The sequence below is a fragment of the Cryptomeria japonica genome, chromosome 11, assembly GCF_030272615.1.
Source record: "Cryptomeria japonica chromosome 11, Sugi_1.0, whole genome shotgun sequence".
NCBI classification, from domain to species: domain Eukaryota; kingdom Viridiplantae; phylum Streptophyta; class Pinopsida; order Cupressales; family Cupressaceae; genus Cryptomeria; species Cryptomeria japonica.
The window spans coordinates 533,938,846-533,964,294 of NC_081415.1; positions in this window are offsets into that span (position 1 = coordinate 533,938,846).

Consider the following 25,449-nt stretch of genomic DNA (forward strand, 5'->3'; position numbering starts at 1 on the left):
GTGCTTATTGATCCTTCGTGCATGATTAATGTTATTACTGAAGAATTTCTTTTTACTTTGCAATTGAATCAAGTGATCTATGACAAAACAGATGTGATTGTGAAATTATTTGATGCATTTTCTTCTCCTGCAATTGGTTCTATTACATTGCCTATTAAGGTCCATAACAAATCTCTTGATGTGAACTTTGCTATTATTCCATCTTCCGAACAATTTCGTGTGAAGCTTGGCTATCCTTGGCTATCTTCCATGAAAGCTATTGCTTCTCCTATTCATAAGTGTTTGAAATTTCCCCACAATGGTGAAGTTGTTACTGTCAATCATAGTCTCTTTAAACCAGCTGAAAGAACCTCTACTGTTCCTCTTGATTACTTTTGGCCTAAACAATTCCAATCGCTTCCTTCGCGAAGTGATCATCTTTTCAAATCTTATCAAAAGTGGAAAACAGATATGATCCTATCTCTAAGTGAACCTAGAACACCTAAACTTGACATTCCTATCATTCTTGAGAAGGAAGTTCTTCCTTTGAAAGATAAAACTAATGTCTTTCCTCAAGAAGATTCCCAACCCATCCCTATGGATGTGACTATGTCTATGCCTAATAAACTTCCTAAGAGTAGACCTATACCTCCTCGTCATGATGGACTTGGTCTTCTCCCTAAACCAAAAATTCCTCCTTTATATGGAGCAGTTCCTCCTCCTTCTTTTTATAGAGAGAAGAGATCTTCTTCTTCTCCTATTATCCAGCCTAAGAGACCACAACCTAAACACCCAAGTGCTAAGGATGAGAACATTCCTCCTCCTCAATCTTCTCAACTTCCTACTAAGACTAGACGAAATCGTTCTGCACGTGAACGCCGACGAAAGCGTCGTCTTAGAGCTCAGGCAGCTGTTTCTCAAACTTTGCAATCTCCAAAAACACCTTCAACAAGCATTATTCCATTTTCTCCTCAGCCGGACATTGAGCCTAAATCTCCTAAACATAAGATGCATGATGGTCTTGATCCTGTGCGAGTTAAAGATCCTATTTTTATAAATCTTGATGATGCTATAGATGAAAATGTTATTCATGATGAACATGTTACTCCTCTTGCTTCTGATAGTGAATATGAACTTGTTGATGTTGATAACCATTTATCTAACGAATTTTCTAAAGCACTTATCCTAGCTCCTAGACAAGAACAATGTAGCTCGGAACATGAACATAGCCCTTGTTTGGATCTTGTGATAGCTCCATCTGCTGTGTTGGATGTTCCTCCTCTAGCGTGTTCCCTGCCTTCCCGAAACATTGATCAGCAAGATCGGGGGGTAGATGACATGCTAGACTAGTTACATTAGCATAGCAGATTCTCTCCCCCTCTCTTTTGTTACTTCTTCTATATGTTATTCTCATTCTTCTATTTGTTGTCCTTAGTGTTGTCTACTTGAGGACGATGCAAAGCATTGAGATCTCTCGATCTCTCTCATGTTGACTCAAAAGACACATGTGTTCCCTTCTTCTAGGTGACCTTCCTTGATTGGGGAATGAAGAACAATTATGCATACATACATATGATATATATACATGAATTATCATACAGCATACTGACCCCGAGGAAAGCGAAGTCACCTTGTGCTTTGTGTTTTGTGTCTATTATCCTTGGGTTTATCTCACACTTGGGGGCTAAATCCTTGCGATAACGCGCTCCTTTCTCATTTCTTATATGTATCACTACGTTAAAACAATCACCCCCGGTGAGGCGTGTGCGATTGCTTTAACGTAGGGGGGCATACATCCCGTTCATATCTTTTCAAGATACTTGAAAATTTCTTGGTAAATTTAACCTTGCCTTGAAAATTTTTGATATCTTTCTTGCATGACTCATAGTGAGGGAACCTTACTACTGACAGTCATGGTTCTCCCTCGTGATCTTCCCTTTTACTTTGTCAATCGAAGTCGTAAGATCCTTAGTCCACTGGGGGCTTGGTGTGTCTTGCCTCCTTGATGTGGTGAAAGTCTTTCAATGTTGTTTCCTTGTACTTTACCGGAAGTATGAGCGTACGCTTATACTCCCGCTAAAGTGGGGGCTAAATGTAGCGTCCTAAAATTGCGACACTTGCAATTTCGACTGCATTTCGGTCTTCACGATGGCGGCGCAACACGCAACCTGAATGGAGACCCCAAAACTTGCTCGCGACACTGAAAACTGCATTTTTCAAGCACCCTGGCCTGAACCTCCTTGCACCCTGATGTCCCGGGAGGTGGGACCGGAGCGCCCAGCGCCCTGGTCCCTGGGTCCTATTTTGGGCCTGGTCTCCTAAGGGGCTCGGGTCTTTTTGTTTGCAAATTGGAAATTAACTTTCCTGGTCGGCCTAAGGTCAGGAAAATCAGTCTCTCAGCCCTAATTGACAAGTATATAAATGACATTTTCCTCTTTCATTCGATATGATGGAAAAGGCGTGGAAACTATACTCAAACATTCAAACATTCAAGCATTCAAGCATTCAAGCATTCAAGCATTCAAGCAATTGATCATTTCAAGTCTCCATTCAAGGCTAAGTGTTGCATTCAAGACAAGGATTCAACCATTGAAGAGGAGATCATATACTACATGCTACAACATACAACATACAACATCTAAACCTTCGCACATAAGGATACCAACATCCTTAGAACAAGGTATTAGTACTTGTTTTACAGTCATTTACATTTACAGCTCTTGCTCATTTCTTGGTTAATTCCAAAACCGAGGTTTGACCTAAAGGCAAACCCCCAATCCCTAACCCCCCAATCATCTTCGCTTTTCTGTGTGTAGGTTGCAGGTACGCGGCTGAAATTGAAGATCTGGAATCCTTGTGCAGAGACGAACAGATCCCCCTTCGTTTCGCGGATTTTTCGGAGGACCGTGGCGCTGGGCGCCATCGTCCCGACAACTTTTGCTCAAATTTGCAGGACAGCGCCGTATCGACATTCTACTGCTAATTCCAGGTCCGCAGCTTCATCCTATAACCCGAACTCAGTTTATAAGCGAATCTTTATGACTTTCTATGCATGCTTAGCTTAATTTCCTTAACAACATTCTTTACAAAAGAGGGTAGCCTTGCTTTCCTAACCCTTGAAATTCATTTAGCATCCAATCTTGCATTGCGTGGGATTGGATCTTATGAGTTTCAACCCCTCTTTTGAATGTAAAGTCTCTCCCCTAAGTGAAAACCATCGAATCCTAGCGAACCTCCCTTCTCTCTCCTTGGAGTTGGAAGAGGGGAGAACAACTAGGGTTCGATCGCGATTTTCCGCTTTACACCTTTGTATTTATCAAATCTAGGTGTTTCAAAGTGTTTAGGAAAAGGCATAGTTGTGATAGATTGTTGAATGGATACAGACAAAGTTATTCAAATTTGAAGACTCGTTCAGAGCTATTCTCCTGTAATGTTTTAAGAGAATTTTTCATTTCCTCCCATTCGATATTGACCGGAAAGGGATCAGGAGAGGGTATAGTTGATTGATATCGAGGCATCTATTGTGACATTTGTTGAGATTTATGATAACCTTGTTAGTGTGGGGGATTCTGATAACTAGCAATGTTTTGATAACCTAGAATTTGTTGTTGACCAAAAGGTTATTGTTGGTATTGAGGTATCTGGGAATAGTTCACCTCATTCTACTACAGGGCGTCAAGTGGTTGTTGATATTACAGATTTTGGAGCTATTGAATTTGTGGCACACTACCTTGTTGATAACTACCCCCTGTATAATTAGGATATACGTTAGATTGAGCATTTCCTACTGGGGGAGTTTTATTTGCATTGGTTTGCATAGGATGAATGTTCGTGACTACATAGGAGGTAGGCGGTGCTTGCAAGTAACTGAATCACCATTGAGAAACAAGTGGTTGGATAGTTACTTGGGGTTGATATTGGGTCATGCAAACCATTTGTGGAATTGATTGAATAGGTGGGGGTATGTATGACGACAACATTATAGAAGGCATGCCCCTAGCCAGGATCTACATAACAGATATGAGAGGGTAGCCTGTCATCCTTATAGTGTTACCCATGACTTGCGACATTTATTGAATAGGTGGGGTATAGATGATGATGATGTTGACATTGTGTAATTCATACCCCCAATTAAGACTTGTGTGGTAACAACAAGGGGATGACCTGACATTTTGGTGGTCCAACATGGCATTTGTGTAGAAGGGACATTAATGGGTTGAGAGACCAAATTGGTAAAAGGCGTGACTTGCATCACACTTGATGTCATGGGTATCTGCATCGTTAATGGTAGAGAAGTGGTGAGTTGTGTGGATAACACATTAATCGGTGCATTATAAACATTGCTTCCTGCAGAGGTAGGTCCTTGCCACTTAGCATAAAATGGTTGGTAGTGTCATGCAAGGAAATCCATAGGCACACGCATATGTGGTATGGATATGTCGCTCTGTGGCAATACTAGAAAAGGTAATATGACTTGCTGAGGTGATTCTTGCTGACTAGCAGTTATAGGGATGTCAGATGATGCAAGAGTCATGCCACTTGTGACCATGTTAGCAAAGATGAGGTCTTTATGAGCTTCAATGATCTCGTCGACCATTTGGGTGTTATCAATGTTAGCTAAGAATTGATCGATAGTATTGATTTGAGTATTTGTGTTGTCAGGTTGATTTACCATGGCATTGAACATTTCGTATGTGAGGAATATTTCTTGCCATAGTGGGATTGACAACAAACTCAGGGTTTTGTTGTGGGTCTAAAAACCCTAATCCCATCTGGAACGATTGTTCCATAGCTTGCCTAGATTTGGACCAAGTAGTTACAGGCATGAACTGCACGGAAGGACTGAGAGATGTTGCAAACTAAAGTGACAAGAGACTGCGCTACCTAGGATGATTTGATCGGGTGAATGATAAAATGAAGACCTAGACAAGGATCGAGTACTGTCTGATAAGGAACAATGTGACACTGGGATAACTCTAGAGGATACACCAAACACAAAACCTAGTAAGGTAACACACTGGAGATCGAACCTCTGGCTCAAGGTGATAAGATCGCAATGTGATACGTGACGAAAAACCTTGGGACACAATATAGTCCAAGGAGAGGTGATAATTGATGCTAAAAAGATACAGACTGACCTGATCGAAATCCAGATCGATGAAGAATTAAACTGATAGATGGAGGATAGAAAAGACTGAAGAGAGATATGATGAGAGATCAAATCAAAGATGATGAACTGACAACCTAAAGACACACGTACGCAAGATGACGAAAGATCGATCGCAGTAAAAACCAACTACTCTGATGACTAGACCAATTGAAATCACAAAGGGATGACCAAAGAGTTATGAAACTAGCGATGACGAGGACAATAAACCGAATGCTGAGAGATATGAAACAACAAGCAATCTAACAAAAATTGGCAGCATCTGGATGCAAATCAAGATACTACAACCCAAACTAGAATACAAAAGTAAAGAGTCGATAATGTCGATCGAGCGTGAACCAACAAACAATGAACAACACTCTGCTAGCGCAACAATGTCTAAGACTTAGAATACGCAAGGATGGATACTGACTACTGAAAACTCAAGAGATTTCTAACGTAATGCAGACAATACTTTGGCAATGTGACAACTTCTAAGACCAAGATCGCAAAGATAGAATCTAACAGTTGAAGAGTCAAGGAAACTCTAACACTAAATAGATAGAATTTTGGTAGCGTGACGATGTCTAAAACCAAGATCACAAAGATAATTAACAGCTAAAGAGTCAATTAATTTCTAAGGCAAGGCGGATAGCATAACGACAGTGTAACAACTTCTAAGACCAAGATCAATGAAGGTGAACTCTAAATGCTGATAGCTTAAGGAAAATCTGACACAACACAGACAACACTTTGACATCGTAACAACGTCTAAGATCGAGACCATAAAAGATAGATGCAAACTGCCAAGGTATCAAGAAGTGTATAATGTAATGCAGACAACATAGTGACAGTGTGATAGACGTCTAAGACCAATGTCATAAAAGATAGATGCTAACTAATGGGGACATGTAATATTGAAAATCAACAAAGCGAAAATCCGACAACATAACGAGATCAAACTAACCAAAGAGGACAGGACAAAGCAAACTCGCTAGGACAAGGGTGCAAACCCGCTAGAACAAGATAGACAAGACTAAAAAATGTTTGGACGGTATAACGACACCAAAAATGTAAACCCACTGTTTCAGGGTGCAAACTCGTTGTTTCAGGGTGAAAAATCGTTGGAACAACATAATAGATAGTATCAAAAGTGAACCCGCTAGAACAAGACTCAAAAACAGCCAGAGCAAACCTGCTAGAATAAAGAGCAAACCCACTAAAACAAAGAGAAAACCTGCTAGTTGAGAAAATGACAGTGATTGCGCTAAGTATGTCAATTTTGGCTCAAGGTTGACAGCATTCTCACTTATATCAGACTACAAACCTGTTGTAATAGACCACAAACCCGCTATAACTGACTTCGAACCTAGTAGACTGATATTTCGACAAAAGAATTGACACCAAACATAACAAGCATGGAGATATGACCATAAAACAGATAAAATCAGTTAAGTACAACCCTATGGATAGTCAAATGTCAATATGTGTTAAATCTCCTTGCCCCAAATACCACATCCAATCGGATAGATAGAAGCCTGATAGCACTAGCTCCACCCTCGACACATACTTCTCGGGCATGCCAAGCTTTGAATTCCTGGGTAATCACTTCCCAGTGAATTTTCTATCTTGGATTGGGGGGTACATGAGGAATTTCTTTGGTATGCACATATCAAAACACTTGAGTTAACACATAGAAGGATTTTTGGATGCTAAAGAACAATTGACTCATAGTGGGGGAACTTTCGAGGTGAATGAGGTAGTCATACATGTGGTGGCTAGCTCATTTAAGAGATATAGAACACGAATTTTAAGCATTGACCACACAAGCACTAGGGGATTTTGAATTACGTTAAGACCACAAAAGGTATTTGCATAATGATAATGAGGGAAACCATTAGCATAGCACAACATTACCAGTTGATTTATAGCTTTCACTAAAATCACAAATATTTATATAGCAGATTGAAAGAAAGTACCGCTTGGGTCGCTCTCCCCTCACCTGACCTTATAGGCTACTCGAGGGGACATTCCCTCCTACTTAGAAAGTAAAATCGAGCGTTACTAACCTTTTTCTCTTTCACCTAGGACCACACAAGCCAGAGGTAGAGAATAGTGTGTGTTAGCAGTAGGACCACTCTATAGATGCACAAGTGTGCAAGACCTGAAAAACATGGGGTTCATTCCTTTACTTGAATTGAAGTGTGCCTAATTACTCAAAATACACAACATGTCCATTCCCTTAATTGAATTGAAGTGTGCCTAATTATGCAATAAGACACAATACAAAAGGAAATGAACAAATTTGTTCCAACGAAACCCCTTTCTTTAGCGGTCCTAGAAGCAAAATGTTAGTGTTTAAATGCTTAGAGGTCTTCTTATAACTCGAAATATTGCACAAACATTAGTAAAACCATCCAATAACACACAAATTAGTTTATTAGTACTAAAATAACATTATGGAAAATCATGTAAATGATAATTAGCGATCCTGCTACAGTGTGGTGCAAACTTGTTCTTTCTAGGCACAAACTTGTTGTTTCAAGGCACAAACCTGCTGGTTGTCTAAAACGTGTTCCCACTGTCTATCTAAAACACTGACATGCAAGTTAGCTGATTAGTACCAAAACAACATTTGGAAAAATCATGTAAATGATAATTAGCGGTCTCGCTACTATGTGACACGTTGTTTTAAGCGAACCCACTGGTGCAAGATAGTGAAACTGTTGGTGCAAGATAGCGAACCTGTTGGCTATGGTTTATCATTGTTTCTGCTAGGATATGTTGTTTTCATTAATGTCAACATATTCCTGAGATTTATTCTGGTGTGATCGGGAAGATTTTCTGATTCGGTTTGCAGTTCTTTGTTTTACCGAACTCTGTTGGTATTGCCTTTGGTATATTTCAGTGTGATTAGATTTGGTGTTGAGACTTTGGGATATTGTATTTGTTGGTCTTGTGTATCTTCATTTAAGATGGTTCATGATTTGGTGCTCCACAAGTTATCTTTCTTTTTTATAGTTGTTGATTGGTTGTGTTCTTGAGCTTCTAGACATTGACAGATGAATATTTGGAAAATGGTGTGGGTACAACTATTCCATATGATTCTAATGTGATTTCTAGTGTTTCCTAGTCGTGTCCTATTTGTTTTGGTGATCCGTATTGATCGTTGTGTGAGTTTTTGGTGGTTTTTGTAATACCCTAAAAATGGTCATCTAAACCATGGGCCCCTTATCTCGACAACATCACCAAGGTCCTAACCAAAGGCAAATAAATCAATCTTGAGCACATTATTAATTCTTCAATCATCAAACATCACATGGCAAATCAATTACTCAATATTAAATAAATTTATTTAATTAATTGAATCATTTCCAAGAATATCATTTTGATCAATTATCCTATTTTAATTTATTAAATATCCTTGCATATTTAATTAATTAATTAATTGCCATTTAATCATGCAAAAGGAATTAATTTATTACAAAAGAGGAATTAATTACAAAACAAGAGTTGAATTGAAAATAAAATAAAAGAATTGAATTGAGAGAGAAATCAAACTTGAGATATTATTTTTTTTTCTAAATTTAGAACTTGAAATCAGAAAAGCAATTAATTGAATTATTGAATTATTCTCTAAAATTAGAACTCAAAGCTTTTTAGAAAAAAAAGTTTAGTTGCATTGAAAAGACTCTTTTAATAAAAGAATTATCTATTTTTATCACAAATGCATGGAATTAATTTATTATTATTTCCAATGCAACTTGGACTTCTAATTTGAATGCATTTCAATTAAACTATAATTGGAATCTATCTCAAGGTTAACTAAACCCGATTTCTCAATTATTTTCAATTAATCCTAAATTGAGCTTTTTTTAGCTTTTCTCTTGAGGATTCTCTATAAATTCAGTCCTCAGCTCTCATTTCAATTCACCCCAGAGATTTTTGAGAACACGCTTGGGGATTATTATCACGCTAATTTTGCTCTAGAGTCATTGAAGATCAATGTGCTTTTTTTAGATTATTTGCATCTATCATTGCTTGAATCCATTATTGCTTGAAATCGTTATTTGCTTGAATTATTCATCCATTTTGCATCCATATAGTTAATATCATATAGATTAAATCCTTTGTCTTGGTGTAGACTAGTCACTGGTATTGCTTATAAAAATCTGTGAGCAATCTTATACTCACATCTTTTAGAAGGCAATTAGTCGCTTTGTTATGGTTTATTATTGATTGATTATTATTTACTAACCATGCATATAATGACTTAATTGAAGTGTAGTGCTTGCATCTACAGACCCTTTTTCACACACACATCTTTGGCGCCCATTGTGGGGCAGAAGACTACATTTATCAGCCTCCAAGACTGACTGCTTATTTTTTTAATTTTTTTTCTAGATTTTAGATTTTTTTGAATTTTCATCCATACATCTCGTATGACATTTACCACAGGCTAAAATGACAAACTGCAGGTGTCGTACGAACTGGAATCCTGTCTCGTACGAGTTGGAATCCTGTATCGTACAAATTTTTATTCTGTCGTATGACTTTGTATTTTCTGGTAAAAAATGTCAAAAAAAGAGGCAAAATTTCATGATTTTTATTGATTATTCTGATGACTGACCCTGATTGTTTATCTGTCTATCTCAGAATTTTTCACAGCCTAATCAGTTTTTGCAGAATGCTTGTCAAAGAATATGCTTGTCGCACAAAGACAATATGACTACTGATTCGTTGTCTTTGCAAGTTGCCTAAGGAGAATCGACTAAACATCATGTATCCTTTAAATTTATTTTTAGGAACCTAACTTGCTATCTGGTTAAAGAACAAATCTGTCTTTCGTGTTTTTAGAAGATTCTGAGAGGTAGGAGAGTATGCTCTTGTCTTTTTCTAGACAATCAGAAATCCAAACCCTTGAGGCTTTTTCTTTGTTTGAGAATTGTAAATCTTTAGAAGCCCTGCCCTCCCGAGGGGTTGAAAAACTCTTAAAGTCGTTACGGTCAGTGTGAGGGGAACGACCTAAGTGGGAATGACTAGACGCCAAGTACTCCAACCCACTATAAAATAAACATAATTTGATGAAAATCAAGTCAATGGTAGTGCTCGGGAATAGCTCTCCTTTGTACCTTCGGGTATATTAAACCTTGGTTTTCAAGGTTGGGAGACCTCTTAATTGAAGTTATACCTCAACGCGTCGAATAGATCCCTGACTAGTTCCAATTAAAATTAGAAGCTACCCGATTCACCTTTGAAAGGGAGATAATCTTTGTGCAAGAGAGATAGTAACTCTCCCAAGATACTTGTCATTTCATGCCCCCATTAGCGTTTGGAGTCAGATAATATGACGTTGAGAATCCATTGCATGAGACTCAACGGTCGTATTCTGATTAGCTATTAGGTGTGTACCTGAGTCTACAAGCAAAGGTTTTCTTTCCTCACTAAATTCCTTAGGGTTTGCATGCTGTGATTGGAGTCACTATTTATACTACGTGTTTTCTATGTTTTCATCCCTGAAACAAAAAAAACAGGAATACTAAAAATTGGAGAAGACAAGAAACAACTCAGTGATTCGAAACTCTGTCTGTGTCAGAAACTAGTCCATCCTAAGTCGAAACTCTGTTAGTGTCAGAAACTAGTCCATCTTAAGTCAAAACTCTCTCCGTGTCAGAACTTGTCCATCTTAAGTCGAAATTCTATATCCTGGTAAAAAATTAGTCCATCTTGGAATTGGTCATACTTAGTTATCATACTCAGCAATTGAAAAAAAATCAGAATTTCTAGGCTTTGTCCTGTGAACAGTCGTACGAGTCTGATAATTTATCATGCTGCACCTAATCCTATGTCGTACGAGTCTTCTAGTTTGTCGTCCTAGACCTGATCCCGTGTCATATGAGTCATTTTCATCTGCCGTCTGACTTTGTATCCTGTGTCATACAAAATAGAACTGCTCTGAGTATTTTGTCATCCTACACATACCCATCTGTCATACGGTACGAGGCAGCAACTCGTATGAAACAAAACTATTTTCATCCTATACCTGTTAAATTGTCATCCAGTTCAGAAAATTCTATCGTACGAGTCTCTGGTTTTGTTAGAACAAAACCGTCAAATTTTCCTAAAAACATCTTATAGCGAACATAATATTGGTTATCAATTTTCTTGAGCATAAACAGATCAAGACAGTGTACCTCTGCCATTTACATTGCACGATTTGGTCGATCATGTTTCAGCTAGTTAAATCAACTACCTATCAAATTTTAGTCACTTAGATAACGTCTTATACAGGATAGATCGTTCCTGAAACCAGACTGAATCTTAATTGTTTCTCCCAAACAATACTCTAAACAGAACAAATAGCTCTGAAATTGATCTTGACCTCTGCATCACAAACAACTTTAGGTCACACTAATCCATAAAAATGCCTACACAAACTAGGAGTTCTCGTAAGAAAGAAGCCAAAGACAAAGAACAACCCTTCAAATATCAAGATAATCCATTCTACGTGAAGGATCCACTCACTGACATATCGTTGTCATCAGGCAGACCAATTTTTGATGAGCCTGAATCTCCCACTATGTATGAGACGGAACACAATGATGGAAACAAGGACGATAATAACATTCCCGAAAATGACAAGGATTCCTCATCAAGTGAGGTTGACGAAGACACAAAACCTCCAGAAAAAGATATCCTTGACTGTCAAAAGGACAAAGACTTTAGAAAAATGATGAAAGCTATCCTGACCCGAGAGAAGGAAGACTATTTCTTAGAACTAGCAAAACAAGGTGCCAAACTTCCTACTGGATATGATGTTCAGACGCTCGTTACTAAAAAGAAAGAATCACCTATACTCATGGTACACAAACAATTACAAGCCTTACGAATGAAGGTCACAAAATTGAAAAATAAGGACAAGCCCCCAAAACAATATTCTCTGGAAACAATATGTCCCTTTCCATTTGACAATAATCTATACATGCCTCCATTTCCTTCAAGAGTGGAGATCCCGAAATTTGACAAATATGATGGTACCTCAGATCCTCAAGATCATGTCAGAGAGTTTTGTGTTGCCCGTATGGAGTTCATGCATGATTAAACGTACCTCATGTGCCTTTTCCCAAGGAGTTTAGGGGGTCAAGCAATGGAATGATTCTCAAGTCTACCCAAAGGAATAAAAATGTTTGAAGAACTAATCCAACTATTTTTACAACATTCGACATCCTGTGACTATGATCAATCTTTGCAATACTAAACAGAAAACATGGGAACCTCTTCTCACCTTCCTCCAACGCTGGAGAAAGATGTTTTCTAGGTATCCAAGACCCATCCCAGACTGTGAGAAAATGGATATATTTGTCAATAACTTGTTCCCAAAACTGAAATATAGCATACAAATGCAAGTACACCCCTCATTTAACAAAATGGTAGATAATGTTATTCGAATGGAAGATGTGCTCATAAAGAAGGGGGATATTATGCCTTGGAAAGAAACACAACCAGGATCTAGCTCTAAAGAGAAGAACAAGTATTGGAAATTTGGCAAAGACGACAACAAGAATGTTGTTAACGATGGGGTAGTAGACACTGTTCAAACTAACTCAAAGCCCACAATATTAAACTTGGCTAATGGAATACAAGCACTTAAAGCTGTTGAGGCTGTAGCAGAAAATCCACCAAAGAAAACAAAGGAATGGTTCAAAGAAAAGCCTTGGCTTTCCAAACCTAAGCGTGATTTTACTCCTCTCGAAGAATCGTATGAATCCGCTTTCAAAACTCCATTGGCAAACAACTTGATAACACTACTAGATAACTCTAGCCCATATGATCTAGAAGTCAAACCAAGATGGTGGAGAGAAAATGAATACTGTGACTTCCATCGGAATAAAGGTCATAACATAAACAATTGCATGAAGCTGAAACATGAGATTCAAGGTCTCATAGATGCTGGTAAAGTCGTTGTTGGGAACCACCCGACCAATGCTGATCATAAAGCATTTAAGGACCCTTTGCCTGTTTACAAACAAGGTGATTCTTCAAACACCAAAGGAGGTGCCAAGGTAAATTATACTTATACTAGTCAGGACAACGTTATCAACATGATTGAGCCTTCCCACTCGAAATATTGCAATGTGATTATAGTCCAAGATAAACCAAATGAATCATGATATGCAAGAGCTCTGACCCAATCTCAAAAGAAAGTCACTCTCCAAGGAGCTAGCTCTTCCAACCTGGCTCAAGCAACATCAGACCCACCAGCCTTGCCAAACAAACAAAAAGAATCCACCTTGGACAAATTTAAAAGGTTAACTTCATCATCATCTTCTGGATATAGTGTTGTTGAACAATTGAAAAGAACAAATGCTCAAATCTCAATTTTTGAATTGCTAAAACTCTCGTCTGCTCACAAAGAAATTCTAGACAAGGCATTGCTCACCACCAATGTTCCAAAAGATTTAGACATTGATCGGTTTCAATCTATGGTGGGTCATCTGACTTCACCTCATTATCTAACCTTCTCTGAAGAAAATGACAACTTGCTAAATCATCCACATAACCAGCCATTGCATATTGAAGCCATGATTCATAAACATAGAGTCAAACATGTTTTGATAGATGGAGGCGTGGGGTTGAATATTTGTACTTACAGTCTGCTTACACAACTAGGATTCATTGAAAATGTCATTGATCTTGGCAAGAAAATAACAATAAAAGCCTATGATGAGGAAGAAAGGACTTCTAAAGGTCTGGTATCATTACCTATCAGAGTGGGACCAGTAGAAAGAGATGTCCTTTTCCAAGTACTTGATATTCCTTTGTCATATAATATATTAGTGGGCAGGCCATGGATTCATGAAATGAAGGCAGTACCGTCAACATACCATCAATGCTTAAAGTTTCTTTATAACAGAGCTGAAGTCAGTATTCCTATTGATACAAATATCGTCTGTAATGCATTGACAAAAGGTGTAGATACTTTTGTGCCTCATAATAGGGCAACCTCTACAAATGAAGATCCAAAAACACTGATGAAAGACTTAGAAAAGAGATTGAAGATTACAAATACCGGCATGGATGGCTACAAGATAGAACTGATACTTTCATTAGTTTCTCTCCCTCCATCACCAAAACAGTTGGGCAAGCCATCAAAGGCTATGAGAACACAAACTTCAGCTTTGAATACCATATATGATGGTCTCTTTGTATAGTCTTCTACCTCCTTGGTGGATGAAATAGAAGAGGATGTTGTTCTTAACTGGCTCTTTAAGGAGGATAGTCAAAATGAGGAGGTACGACATTGTGAGATTTCCTCAAACCAATATGGTCTTGGCTACAAGATGATTCAACGCATGGGGTACTCAGGTACTGGTCCTTTGGGTAAACAAAAGGAAGGTATTACTGAACCAATTCAGCTACAAACCAAATCCATAAATGATAAGGCTGGATTGGGATACAATCTGAAAAAGACATCATACCAACAACATGTTTCTAAGTCTAAGTGGTAGAAAAGGATATCACCTTCAACATTACATGAAGCAGACACTCAACAAACAAAAGCAGAGTGTAGAAAAGAGAAAGAGGAATCAACAATCAAGAAAGAAGAAATATTCAGTGCTCAAGCTTTGATGGTATCAGCGACAATGATATAGGAAGTTGAGGTCCTTGAGGATATAAGAGATGAAATAGTAAGAATCAGAGAATTGTTTGCACCACTAAAAGTTCCAGTCACATATACTAGCAGTAGCAAGTAGACAATTCAGAGACCGACTCAAACGAGTATGAATGGGGTCCTGACTACCTCTCAGACACATCCACTATAGGAACTTCAAAGGAATCTAGCGGTGTCATAAATTATACTCAAGAGCTGATGCGCATAAAACTAGAGAAAGAAATATAGGAAATTAGACAAAGGAGACAAGCAAATTTGAACAAGGATTGAAAGAAGGGAGAATACCAGAAAGCTTCTCATCTATGTGCCCTTATGCTAAAACATAACAAATCAGGTATAACACTACACAAGAAGAGTTGGAAGCTACAAAACAAGAACCAGTTATCAGTCTACAAGAAGTTGAATGGAGTAGATGACAACGAATCATAGAAACATCAAGATCATGTCAACAGGTGTGTCAGATACAAATGACAAATGAACCACAACATGAAGGAACTTGCAATATTAAAGATGTTGGTGTTGATACCATACATACACTTACTAAATCACTTGAAGAAGACTTGGAAACTTCACCTGATGACTCAGATGATAGTCCTATTTAGGACAATATCTACTCAGCCTCAAAAACTGAATCAGCTAATACAAACAATGAAAATATGTCTACTGATCTTATCGATGTTAAAGCATGAAATGACGTCCAGTCTGGCATAGTGAATGGCATTACAAGTATGTCTATTAGATTAGATCAACTAAATATTAAGGTGAACTGTAATAATCATGATCTAACTCTTCCTGGTCTCAAGACACTTACGCAAGGTATTCTTTTGGAACTCGACTTTTCGATCCACCACTGTGATAAGAATACCATGAACACTCTTGAACCTATCCAAATTTATCCTTAGTACACCCCGAATTGATTGACTGTACTTTAGAAAACCAGCCCATGAGTATACCTACTTTTGCCAATGACTATACGTTAGCCTATTATCTCAATGCAGTCGAACCTATAGACTCTTCCACCAGTGAACAGAGTGAAAATATGACTGAAGCGGATATCAAGTATCTTAGTCGCAAAAACAAGAAAAATAAAAATAAAAGATCTGATGGCGAAAACCACATTGTGGCGGTATTAGAATCTAAAAAAGAGAAAATCAAGGACGTACCTAAAGGTGAAAACCTATCTGAGGCGCCTGAAGGTGAGATACTTGATATTCTACCAAGTCATTTCCAGGAAAGGTCCTCCATATTGATCGATCCAACTCAGCCAGTGAATACTGGGAGTCAAGAGACACCACACATCATTCATGTAGCTCAATCACTATCAGCAAAAGAATTGAAGGAGTTCACTCATCTATTCTCAGAAAAGAAAATAAGATTTGCATGGACTTATTCTGATATGCCGGGCTTGGATCCTGATCTCATTATGCACCACCTTTCAATTACACCAGGAGTAAAACCAGTTAAGCAAAAACTCTGTAAGATGCACCCGCATGTGGCACTACTGGTCAAGGTTGAGCTAGAAAAACTACTAAAAGATGGATTCATTAGAGCTATAGATTATGCCGAATGGATTTCAAACATAGTACATGTGTCAAAGGCAGACAAGTCTATCAGAGTTTGCATTGACTTCATAGATCTTAACAAAGCTTGTCCGAAGGACGACTTTCCATTGCCAAACATTGATATGGTAGTCGTCATGACTGTTGGGTATGAAATGTACTCACTAATGGACGTATTCTTTGGATATAATCAAATCAAAATAGCTCCTAGAGATCAAAAAAAGATAGCTTTCACCTATGCATGGGGAACCTTTTACTGGAATGTCATGCCATTTGGGCTAAAGAACGCAGGAGCAACCTATCAAAGAGAAGTTACTACCATTTTTCATGATATGATGCATAAGAATATGGAAGATTATGTTGATGACACCTTAGTGAAGACTATGAAAAGATCAACGCATATTCAAGAGTTAGGTCCTATACTCGATAGAATGGAAAAATTCAAACTCCGGTTAAATCCAAAGAAGTGTGCATTTGGAGGGACATCTGGTAAACTACTTGGCTACATCATTTCAAAGAAGGGAATCGAGGTTGATCCTGAGAAGGTCCAAGCCATAATGGAAATGCCACCTTTGAAGAATATCAGTCAAATGAGAAGTCTACAGGGACGTCTCCAATCCATCAGACGATTCATTTCTTAGCTAGTAGACAAAGCTCAACCTTTCACAAAGGTATTGAGAAAAGGAGTAATTTACAATTGGGATCAGTAGTGTGAACAACATCTTCAGCAAATCAAAGAGTACCTATCAAATCCACCGATATTGATGCCACCGATTGAGGGTAAACCACTAATCTTATATATATCAGTAACTGATTCATCATTGGGGGCACTTCTAGCGCAACAAGATGACAATAAAAGGGAATGAGCTATTTATTACATCAGCGGGACATTGGTGTTTTATGAAATGAACTACACTATAATATAAAAAGCATGCTTGGTGTTAGTCTTTGCATCACAAAAAATGAGAAACTACATGTTAGCACATTCAGTCAAGCTAGTGGCCAAAATTGATCCACTCAAGTATCTTCTCAATAAAGCAACACTTACAAGAAGATTGGCGAAATGGGTCATGATCCTTACAGAGTTTGACATTGAATATGTGGAACAAAAGCCATAAAAGGATAGGTAATTGCTGATCAACTTGCCGAAGCTCCACTTGAAGACTCTCAACCACTACACATAGAGTTTCTAGATGAATCTATAATGCATCTTACTCAACAACCTTGGAAAATGTTCTTTGATGGGTCCTTTACTCAAAATGCTTCAGGTGCTAGAATATTATTCATTACTCCTCAAAAGTACTCAATCCCAAAGTCTTACAAGATTCTATTCCCTTGCACAAACAACATTGCAGAATATGAAGCTTTGGTGAATGGGATAAAACTAGCTATTGAATGGAAGGTTGCAGAATTGTATATCTATGGAGATTCTCAGCTGGTGGTTAATCAAATCAATGATACATATCAAACTTAAGATGAGAAATTGATGCCTTACAAGAGGATGGTTGATGATCTTAAGAAGTATTTTGCTTTTGTACCATTCCAATAGATTCCTAGATCCGCAAACAGAGCAGTCGATGCTATGGCCACCTTGGCATCTATACCTGAGTTACAAGAGTCCGATTTTCACTTTGAATTCCTAGTGGAAGAGTTATATTACCCCGCTTACGATTCTCCTGAGACCCAAATAGTCTGATCTATTATCAGACATGACTCATCTCAATACAACCACATCTATTCCTATCTATGCGACCAAATTATCCTTGGAAATCTTATCCGAAATGAGAAAAGAAGCTTAACCCAAAATGCTTCACAGTCTGTTATCATAGCTAATGATTTATTTAGATGAGGTTTGGATGGTACATTGCTTAGATGTCTAGAAACTAAAGAATCTAAATGTGCATTATCAGAAGTCCATGAAGGTATTTGCAGATCTCATTCAAATGGCCTTACTTTAGCTTGGAAACTACTACGGGCTGGCTACTACTGACTAGACAGGGAAAAAGACGCCATCAAATTTGCTAAGAATTGTGAGAAATGTCAGCTTCATGGAAATCTCATACATGCCTTGACAAGGGACCTCATACCATTTATTACACACTGGCCTTTTCAGCAATGGGCCTTTGATCTCATTGGTTAGATATATCCTACTTCATCCAACGGACATAAATTTATCATAATTGCCACTGAGTATTTCACCAAGTGGGTAGAAGCGGTTTCGCTCATCAAAGAAACCGGTAAACAAGTCACCCCGTTCATCTTAAACCATATCATCTGCAGATATGGGATACCTTCGTCCATCGTGACTGATAATGGAGGACAGTTCAAGAATAGAGATCTAGATGAGCTTTGTGAGAAATTCAAAATAAAGCAACACTGGTCATCAGTATATTACCCTCAAGGTAATGGACAAGCTAAGGCATCTAACAAAAACCTACTGACTATCTTGCACAGAACAGTGAACAAATCCGGGAAGGATTGGCATCTGCAGCTCAATCCTACACTATGGGCTTATAGAACAAGTATTAGAACACCTACCGGGGCTACACCTTTCTCTTTGGTGTATGGGTCCGAAGCAGTACTACCTATTGAAGTAGAAATACCATCTCTAAGAGTTTCTTTGCAAGGTCTTGTTACTGATGAAGATCATAGAATATCTAGATTGCAAGAACTCGAATTGTTGGATGAGTGTCGACAAGTGGAGTTTGATCATCTCAAAGTGTATTAGAAGATAATGTCCAGAGGATATAATAAGAAAGTTAGACAAAGAGAATTTCAGGTTGGTGACCTAGTTCTAAGAGAAAATCCTAAAAATCAGCAGTTTCGAGATAACAAAGGGAAGTTTGAACCCAACTGGCTGGGTCCCTACATTGTTACTACAGTATTCAGCTCTGGTGCCTATCAACTCTCAAATTTAGAAGGAGAATAGCTCCGTGAACTGATTAACACCATCCACTTGAAGAAATTCTTTGCTTAGCATTCTCTGTGCTATCAACATGTACAGCTGGAAAAAGTCCTTAAAAAAATAAAAAAAATCAGAAAAATCATAAAAAAAAAAAAGAAAAAAAAAATATATAAAGAGATAAAATGCCCTAGTGAAAACCTGGCAAACAGGCACCTCTTATACTCAAGCACTCCATCTATCAACGCAACGTTGGCATTTCCCTCTTTCATGCATATTTTGCTTTCACTTGTACATATTTTTCAGTCACTTTCGTGACATCCTGGTTTGTTGGAACCCTCATGACTTGAAACTGATCAACGTCCTAGTCTTAGGTTACTTGACAAAGCAATTTACATATCCTAAGCAGTGTCAACCGAGTCATTTTTTCGTCAGTGAAACCTGGTTGTCCACTCCGAGTCAGTCACCTGTCTCCTAACTACCAAAGAGTTTTTATCACTGAGTAAACAAGCAAAACAACATAATGGAAAACAATCACTAAACAGTTTGAGCTATGAATGCAAATTTTCTTTGTGTGCTATCTTTTATATTGGTTTTTGATTATTATCCCTTTGAGTAATTCAAGGAAGTCTATTGTGACTAAGAGGAGCAAGGATTGGGGGCATAATATTTTCTTTGTTTTCTGCTTGTAGGAATGATTCTGATGATCTGGAAACATCTAAATTAGCTGGGTGTCTGTGATAAGAGCCTTCACATCAAGGTGAAATCGCCTCACATACCTCGACTCTGCTTATTTGTATGCTATAGGGAGGTCCATATCATTTCTTTGTCTGTTTTGAGGGAATTTCTTTATGATGCAATTCGGGTCCCTACGAAATCTGTCCAAGGATATGAACGAAAAAAAGGGTCATTGCAGACAAAATAATAAATATTGCACATTGAGAAAGAAAGGAACTCTAACTTGCTTGTTGTGTTCGTTATGCTCGGTGATGAATCTTAAGTATTTTAAATCCAGTGACTAGGTTTAGGTTGCATTTTGCTTATCATTTTCCATTTCATTTTGCATTTTTTTTTACTTTAGAGTGATTTTCAGTATGACAATAATCTCTTTCTCTTTTGAATGAGAGTTGAAAACATCATTATTTCTTACGCTAAGTGGTCTATTTATCATCATTTCTCCGATCGAGTACTTGTGTTTTGAGATGTTTTAGCTGCATACATAACATTTAATATAGCTTCATACATTTCATTATTCACGCATCTGCATCCATCTTATTGCATAGAAAAATGAAAACATTGCATTACTTATTACTCATTGCTCATTCATCTATTTGTATATGAAAAAGACACAAAAATAGACATCCATAATCATTTGCATTACATACATTCATATTGAAAAGAAATGCATACATATTGAATAAAGCATATCAAAGACATCTCATAAGAGAATCAACACAAGTACGATGAAGTCAAATCGAATCTTGTATATATATATATATATATCATGTCAAGTCTAAAGGTACAAAATGATGTCGAATGACATATACAAACTCCCATTGGAGCAAGAATCGTATAGGCTACAAAAAATGGGTGTGTCTACAAAAAATATATCCGACAAAAAGAATATCTAGCTTTGAGCCTCTCCCTCACCACCTGGTGGAGGAGGAGGAGCCTAATGACCGAGATCCTGTCGAGGTGCTCGAGCTCCCTCAGAACGTGCCATATACTGAGAATAAGGAATCACCTGCTGCGCTACTGGAACTGCCATGCTATATGCTGCGACATAGTAGGTTGCCCTGCTGTTCTGATGCAAAACCTCCTACTGGAGGGTGTCTCGCTCCATTCTCATCATCGTGACCTAACGATCGCGCTCTACTCTCAGCTCAACTAGCTATCGATCACACTCTGATCTCAACTTCGTAAGCTAACGATCTCTCTCAGCCCTCACCTCTGCAAGCTGCCAGTCTCACTCTGCCAACTGAGTCTGAGCTAGTTGTCAACTATGACTGCACCTCTGCAAGACATGCTCTCATTGACCATCCTGCATCTGTCCCCTGCTCTCTTGCCAACTCTCCACCCCTATCTCCACCTCTAGTACCACCCCACTCCTTCCTTTGCTGTCGGACTTGTCTCGGAGCTGCTCACTCCTCCTCAGTTCCACCCAATCTCACTCCTACTCTCCCAAGGGATCCGCCCTCACCCCTCAGTTGGAACCTTGCTGCTACTAGCACTGGGATCACCACTTGTCTACCTCAGAGCCTCGGCTCTCTGTCCCTGTCCTTGTCTCTGGCCCTGTCTCGGACCCTATCCCTGTACCTGTGCGAGAGCATCATCCTCAATATTCTTCATGCGCGCCGCCTGCTCACCCGGATCAGTAAACCTAGGACAAGGATGCTGCTGGAACCATTCTCTATACTAGGGCAATACCCCTACATATGCTACATTATCCATATAATCCCATCTAAGGCGTTGTAGACTAGTCAACTCCTGCATGGGCAATGAATAAGATAACCATGGAGACCATCCCTATCTCTCCTCATCCGTGTAACGCGCATACATTGTATACTTCTGCGAGATCCCCTAAGGCCGACCATACTGCCTCATCACTCGAGAAATGATGAACCACTTCACAATAGTCTGTGATCTCCCAATAAGTGGGCGTGTGATAAAAAGGTCCCTGCGAACTAGTCGTCAGTCATCCCAAGGCTCCAAACCTCTATACGGTCTCCATACTATGGCTATCAAATCATCTAACTGTCACCGCCAAAAATCTGTCTTGCCTAGATGGGCCTGCATAATATAATTGACATACCTATATATAATCGGTTGCCCAAGCTCTCTACTATCATCTACAATAGGCCAACAAATAGGAAGATGCTCCCAAGCCCAAACCTATAAAATATATACACCTGCGGCCATGCTTCGACCATCTCTATATATGATCTCATGCATCTCTCAATACATGTGAGCCAACAAGCAAGAACCCCAACCAAGCCTCTGAGGGGTCTCCATCAATCTCATCAACATCCTGCCCTAGCCACACTAGAAACCCTGCTGCCCTCTATCTAGCATAAGAAAACAGCCAATGAAGCCTGCTAGAACACACGCCAGAGGAAACTCCTTGCTGTATCTGCTCATCAATATGTCCCAACTAATGGAACGGGTCAAAATGTCAGGATCCCTGAAGACATACCTCACTGCCTGTAATCCTAGAAGGTGCCCTGAATCATAATCCACCTTATCCCCAGCAAAAGGGATATGGAGGACCCTATATACATCCTTGGGAGTGATAGTCAACTCCCCCACCGGTAGATGAAAGGTGTTATGCTCTGAATGGAATACTCTACCAACACCGTGAGCATACCGTGATTCACACAGATATCTGACAAACCAAGAAGATGAGTCAAACCACATACATCAATATGAGCCTTCTCAACCTCAAATAAATGTCAAACTAATGCCATAGTAGGAGGATAAATGTTGGGAAAAATGGTGTCTCAACCTTGCATTTATGCGAGGTTACTATTTATAGTAAGTTTTCATTTGAGCACGAAATGGTGCGAAACTCTCCCTAAAGCTTCTGGTTGGTTAGATAAGCATTCCGGTAAAGTTGCGTCGCAAGGTCACAGCTAGTTTTGAAGATATTAAAGTTTTCGTCTTGGAGGGGTGCGATAAAATGTTTAAACTTAATTTTGGGGACTTTAGAGGCTCCGAAACGCCCTGAAAAGTGGCCGTAACTGGTGAAGTGGGTTACGAGGTGATAGAGCACTTCGTGAGCTTTCTGGCGCTTCAAATGGTTCGTCAATCGGACACCCAGTTCTCAAGTTATGGCCTCCGAAAGTTTGTACTCCTGAAATAGGAAAAATAATTTGTATCGAATACATAAATGAGCTGTAAAAGGGAGCGACACGTGTTGATGTGTGCTTTAACATGTCATAGGGCATCTAGAAGGGAGATAAGGTCGGCTACACCTTATTGGGTGGTTTTAGCCCATGGTTTTGTAATACCGTTTGACGGTTTCTTGTATTGTATCTCCTATTTATGAGGTGCGTGAGATAGAGGTTGTGTGTAAGAGTCCTATGGCTATTGAGTTGCCTCTGAATCTCTGTTTAGTGCTACTCCTGCGAAGAGCTTGCTCTGCAAGTATGTTGTAATCTGTTTTTGATTGCTGAATAAAATATTGAGCTGCTTTTGGAGGGTGGGGTTTTTCTCCCGAAAGGGTTTTCCCCACGTAAATCACTGTGTTGTGGTATGAATGCTATTATATCTATTTCTATTTTCTGTAACTGTTGTAACGATCTGAAAAAGTTTTGCATTACCCTCCTCTCAAGGTTAGTGTAGGAAGTTGTTTCCGCTACTTAACTTCCTTACAAGTGGTATCAGAGCCTGATCACCTTTGGTTTCAATTGTGGGCAGTTGGGTTTTTTGAACTAATCCAGATTTGAGTGGGAGCTTGTGCAGAAGACACTTTTTGATCTTGTTGCAGGAATATTCAGATGGCGAGTTCGTCAGGGAGAATAGAGGTGGAGAAATTTAATGGAAGTAATTTTGATATGTGGAAGCTGAAGATGGAAGATCTGCTAATAGATCGAGATCTTTGGGATGCTGTTGATGCGAATGTCCAAAGGCCCTCAGATCCTACTGCGACAGCTTAGTATGATGTTATGGACCAAAAAGCCAAGGGTCTAATCAGACTGTGCCTGGCAGACTCTGTTCTAATCAATGTCCATGAAGAGAACTCTGCAAAGAAGCTATGGACTAAGCTTGGTGAGATGTATCAAGTGAAATCTTTATTAAATCAAATTTTCTTAAGAAAGAAATTGTATTCCTTGAAGATGGAAGAGGGTGGACGAATTGCAGACCACCTGGAAGCATTCAATATGTTGGTGGCTCAATTAGTATCCGTCGGTGTTAAGATGGACGAGGAGGAGAAATGTCAGATCTTGCTTTGTTCTTTTCCTGATTCGTGGGATTCTCTTGTTATGGCTATCGGTAGTACTTCTGTTGTTTTGAAATCTGAAGACGTGGTGGGTGCCCTACTCAGTGAAGAGATGCGAAGGAAGGTATCCATCAGTTCAAAGGAAGCCCTAACCATTCATGGAAGACCTCAAATCCAAAGAGAGATCGAAATCTCCTAGAAAGTCTAAAGTCATTTGCTGGAACTGCGGTAAACCGGGTCACATCCGTAAGGACTGCAAAGAAGAAAAGAAGAAGAAGAAAAAGAAAAAGTTCGATTCTGATTCTGAGTCCGACAAGGAAGATGGCGATGCATTTATTGCGGCTTTGGCGACTCATGCAGGTAATGATGCCTGGCTAATTGACTCAGGTGCATCTTTTCATATGACTTCCAATAGAGATTGGTTTTCTGAATATGAAGGATTTAATGGAGGTAAGGTGTACTTGGGTGATGATTCACCTCTAGATATTGTTGGTCGAGGTAAAGTTAGAATCAGGTTTTCTGATGGTAGAATAAAAGGGATTAATGGTGTGCTGCATATCCCTGGATTAAAACGAAACCTGTTATCTGTGAGCAAACTGATAGATGCGAGTGTGCAGGTAGTCTTTTCTGAAACAGGATGTAAGATGATTAAGGGTGCTATGGTAGTTGCTAGAGGTGTCAGGTTTGGCACTTTGTATAAGCTTGAAGCATACACTGTTGAGTGTAATAGCACTTCTGTAAAAAGTAAATCTACGGATACTTCATTGGAAGATTTGAAGGTTTCACCTTCAGCAGATGGAAATGGTTTTTGGGTACCTAAGGGTGCTCTTTCGTCTGAAGCAAAGTTACCTGCAGAGAAGACTATGTTATGGCACCAGAGACTTGGCCACATTGGAGAAAAGGGTCTAAGGACCTTGAAAAATAAAAACTTTGTTGAAGGTTTGAATGACTGTAACCTTGACTTTGATTTCTGTGAGCATTGCATTTATGGAAAACAAAACCGCGTTCAGTTTTACTCGAGTTCTCATAAAACTTGTGGTGTTTTGGATCTTATCCATTCTGATGTGTTTGGTCCAGTAGATGTCTCTTCGATTGGAAAATCCACATATTATGTTTCATTTATTGATGATTTTAGTAGAAGGACATGGGTTTATTTTCTAAAGAGTAAATCTGAAGTTTTTAGTCATTTTAAAGAATTTAAAGCAATGGTTGAGTTGCAGACTGGAAAGAAAATAAAATGTTTGAGAACTG